Source organism: Catharus ustulatus, chromosome 16 (assembly GCF_009819885.2).
Source record: "Catharus ustulatus isolate bCatUst1 chromosome 16, bCatUst1.pri.v2, whole genome shotgun sequence".
NCBI classification, from domain to species: Eukaryota; Metazoa; Chordata; class Aves; order Passeriformes; family Turdidae; genus Catharus; species Catharus ustulatus.
The window spans coordinates 8,951,407-8,956,595 of record NC_046236.1 but is presented as its reverse complement, the minus strand read 5'-3'; positions in this window follow the sequence as shown (position 1 = coordinate 8,956,595).

Genomic DNA, 5,189 nt, shown 5'->3' with positions numbered 1-5,189 from the left:
TAGGACAAGGAAGAGAAACATTCTGAGGATTGAGGGGAATCCTTCCTGGAAGGAGCTCACTGGAAGAATGACTCATCTCGAATGAACACAGAGCTGAATAAAAAAAATAAAAGTAAAGAATTCAGTATCCGTGGCTTGTTATGTATGACTTCTCTTCTGAATCCAATTTAACTCCTAGTTTTACAGGGATCAGTTCTCATGGGGTCTTAAAGTACTGTCAATTTTGTTCAAACAATGGCTTTATTATTAATACAACTGTTCTTTGGAAAGGTGTGTATGCCACGGCAAACAGCCCAAGATATAAAATGACACAATCTGAACAAGATCTGCCACAAGAGTGTAGCTGATTGCTCTCCAAAGCAGCCCTCTTTTTCAAAGGAGACTAACTGCTCCCAGAGAGAAGGATCTAACACTGCCCAAAGCAGACCTGGAGGGATCATCAGAAGAAGTCACTGTAGCTAGGGGCTGTGCCTGAAGGGGCAACAAGGCACAGTTCATGATTGCTTTTATTATCAAGCAGTAAAAATGCAGAAATAGAGATATAATTCAATTGCAGTAAGAAAAATACTGTAGCTAATGCACAAAGTCACAAATATGACTCACATTGTAGTTATGTGAGGTCCCTTAACCACCCCTCATGTTAAAGGAGTGAGACAGGTGAAACTGCTGGACAATAGTAATTTCTTCCTGCAAGGACCAGATAAAGCAGAAATAATTCTGAAAATTTGAAACCTTTTCCTACACAATTAGAGAAGGAAGAACACTTACCAGAATTTCATTTCAGAAGCAGGTGTTCAAAATCTCTGTTTCAATTTGTTAATGCTAATAATCACTTTCTTATGTAAGCAGGGGAAAAAATGGGGAAAACTTAAGGAAGAAGCACCCATTTGAATGGCATCACTACAGTGAAGAATACAGCACTGAGGGAAAGCAGGGAGACCTCCTAACCCTCACCTGTCACAGCAGTCTGCAAGACAGGGACAGTTTTGAAGTCCTGGACCTTTTGCATTTTATGATGTTTGCTAAAAAGTGCAGTTCATGACAGGTGGCCGGTTTGCTATCCAGATTGCAGCATGTAATTAAATAAGCACACTTCAAGATTTAAGGTGAATTATTAACTTCTTTACTTCACAGTTCTTGCAAGTAAATAGGGCTCCACATACACCACACCTCAGGAGGCTGTCAGCAGTCTTCACTGATGAGGAGGTAACAAGGAGACACAGACTGTGAAACAGTTTATGTTGATTCCTCAAGGGCACAGCTTCATCTCTGCTGGGCTTGATGTTCATTGGGACTGCAATGAAATCCACTAAATGGGAGAGGACTCTTGTGGAAGCATGTTCAGTGCTAGACCACCATTCCTATATATACTCCACCTGGTTTGGCAGGTCTTGGACCTGGTTTTTTGAGCAGTTTACTGAGACTGTCTGAAATTGATGAAGACCAGGAACCTTCACACATTGGGTTTTCTGACAAAAACATCACCTGCATGGCAGAAAAAGCTGAAAGCTTCACAGGAAAGCTTAAAAGTCAGCATGGTAGAGGTGAGAGATGGGAACCAAAGCCAAGTTATTACTATTTGAAGCAAAATTCTTCTTTGAAGATGCCAAGTAAAGTTTAATTCTCGTGTTTTTAGTACAGATAAAATTTTGGATAGAACTGCAATACAGTAGAAAGCAAATGATACTGTCACTTAGTGGCATGAGGAAAAGATGGGACAGTTTTAAAGAGTTCAAGCTAAGTTTGCTGTGGGAGGAAGCCCAGCTGGACAGTGTGGATTGCAGGACAGGAAGTGTTTCTCAGCACCCTTGTTGAGAGGATTTCATTTGCTAATAGCACAGAAGCAATGACAGCAATGACTTGTCAGTTTGACCACTGAGGTTTACCAAAAGTGCCTCTCACACACACTGAAGTCAGCTCTCCTTTGGATACCATAACAAGTTCTCTGGGACACTCCCAGTGGGATCTTGGGCAAAGTAAACTTGATCACTGCTGGATCTTGGGTTTCATTTGACTTGAATTTGACATTGGGCATTCATTAACACACAGAACCCTTCATTTGATATCCTGGGAGATAGATTAGAAAGAGAACGAGACAAACTGAATTCCAAAGAGAAGGAAGTGTCAGTGTGCTTTCCCTTTGCTGCTTGGGACATGATGAAATCTGAATGGCAAGCAATGCCACCAGTATATTTTGAACAACTATTAAACACAGAAGCTATTATCTTTTAATTAGTTTCCTTCCAGAAAAATAGAACAAGCAGTCTGTATCTGGCAGATGGGTTTACCATTCAAGATAATAAAAAAAAAATTTTCACGGTGTCTACCCACTGCATACAAGGCTCAATCCTGAAATTGCTATCTATCCTATTATGAGGTGCAAGATTACATTTTAATGAAAACATGTGACATCTCAGCAAATAATGTTCTCATTTCTGTTCCAGCCACTCTCAGATGTGGCATCAAGACAAGGGGCTGAGTGCAGACTCACATGCCAGGCCCTGACACATGGCAAGAGCTGCAAATCTATTTCATAAAACATGTGCTAAAAGCCTGCCTGAATCACAGCTCTTCCTTGGTCCAAATTCTGCCTTCCCTCTGACAGAGTTCCTCCAAGTCTCAACCAGGGCAGAAGGAGCCCATGGAGCCAAACTAGTGGCCTGGCACATTGCCTCATTCTCCCTCTGACCCAAGTCAGAGAACACACAGAATATATTCCTGCAACAAAAATTTAAAAGTGTCACAAGGAGAACTGAGCCCTAAGTGTGAAACACAATCACTTCCTCAAGCTTTGCTAGGTCAAACACTACTTTTTTATTTTAGTCTAAACATGGAGTGAATCTGTTTCATTTTAAAGTCTACCTCATTATAACCGTGCTCAGACATTCTAAATATCACTTAAAACCATTAAAAAAAATTAAAATCAATATTTATTAGCCAAACTTGTTTCTGTAAATGAATACCAATATTTTGAATGCCTCACTCACATGAGTGATCTCCTCATGCACATAAATATGCCCTATCAATTAAGACAGACAGGGCTAAGTAAAGAAATATTAATGCATACCAGCAATGGAGCTGCTTTAATCTACATTGCCAACATGATTTGGTTATCAATATGGAGCAGCAGAAGCAACACTCTCAGCTAGGAATCTTATTTATAAAAAGCATCACAAAGTTTAATACAAAAAAGGGATAAACTTGAACCATCCCCAAGAAATGCTGACTTGTGTTTTTTATTCAATGGTAGCCTATTCTGCCTTAAAATACAAGCTTTGAGCACCTTGCAGATAGAAATTCATCTCATTAAGTTCTATCCTTAAATCCTGGAGAAGAAAAATTTTGTTCAGAATTGACAATCATTCATAGATGCTCAGATGAACAGGAAAAAAAAATCAATCTTAATGAGAACCATAATAATTCTTTTCCTCTTTACAACAGACTAATCCTAGCTTAATTTCCCTGGAATTACTTTCAGCTGGCATTAGCATAACAACAATACATTAAAAGGGATTAATACAAATACCAAACAAATGCACCGACTGTTCAAAAAAAATAAAAATCTCCTTGTTGTGTGGCAGTGGCATAATTGGTATAAATCAAAAGGTCTGGCTTGGAGGTCAGAAACTCCTGTTGGTAGAAGTAGATGTGTGCTGTATGCTTGAAGACTGATGGGGATAATGAGAGAGGGGTCTAAAGCCAGTATTTCAGGCGTTTCATTCAGAGAATTGCATTGTCAAACTCCCCAGGAAGTTTGACACTCTTTCCTTTCCTTTCTCTCACACTCCTGGTAACAAAGAGAGGAGAGTTTGCTCTAAGGTCACAATGATTTAATGCAGCTATATTAACAAAAAGGAACAACTCACACATTTGTAAAAATGTGCTCAGATTAACTGAAGTGGCGCTGGACTGGTGGAAATTACTCAGATACTTGAAAACCATGCTCGGTATAATCAGTGACTGGGTAAGGAGCCTGTGTTCATTTGAAACTCTGCTGTGGGAAAAGCTTTAAACCCATTTGTCCCCTGGGCTGTGGCCACACTGCTGTAGCTGTGCATCAGGAGTCTCACACCAGCTGTCAGTCACTCACTGAAGTGTCCAACTCAGAGGGCTTCCAGGAGTATCCCACTGCTCCTTTCACTCACCACAGCTGGGAAATGACACAGCTGAAGGGCCAAGCCAAATGCGGCTCTGCCATTGCTTTTGGAGCAGGCAGCTCTTCCTCCTGGTGCAGCTCTGCATCAGCAGGATTACACATTGCCCAATGTGCCCTCAGTTTGCACTTCCTGAGAATCACCTTGGAAATATTTGCTTTCTGTGAAACATTGACAGAGCTAAAGCTGTGCCAGTGCTGCTGCCCACTGCTCTTGCTGCTGAACAAACAGGCAGTGGCTGCCTTTCCACCAGAGCCTGCCAGCTGCTCCACACCAGGTCCTGTGTGGGGAATTTACTGCACAGGGACCCTCACTGTTCACACACTGGACCTGCATCACCACTTAAACACCACACAGTGAACACAAACACCTAAAGAATCATTCACCCTCCCCAGCAAGAAACACAACACTGTAATTCATTTGAGCTCTCCTGGGCAAATGCATCTTACCAATAACTGCAACCAGTGAATAATAAATATTAATAAAGCATTTAATTGGAATCCTGTTGAAAAGCACTTTCCCAGGCACAGCTGGCAAGAGCCCTTGAACAAATGCTGCTTTTTTGCCAAGTACAACATAGGTAGAGTCATAACTAGTCAGCAGAGGCTAAGGACATATGTGAACATCATGGCTGAAGCCTGAGCTTTTCAAAGCATGCATTTTATAGGCTGAAGTAATCTCGGAATTCTGTCTAATTTTTGCCAAAATTTTCCTCCTCTGGCCTTGTAATTTTTGAGAAGATGCTGGTTATTTCTTAGCACCCATACCACATGCTAATAGTGTCCTGAGCTAAACCAGCACCCCGGGAAAGCATTCCCTCCAGCCTCTACATGCCAATGGTTGCCAGAAAAACAGCTCTTTTAGACCAGTAACAGATGAAAGGGTCCATAAAAACTAGTTAACAATAATTTCCCTTCACTTAGTGTGACACTGGTGGCTCTCTGCCTGCCTTGCCTCCAAAGCACTGACATCTGCTGAGTCAGAAGAAAATCCACCCTTTTCCACATGCCCTGATCCTTTTCTTAAACAGCTCTT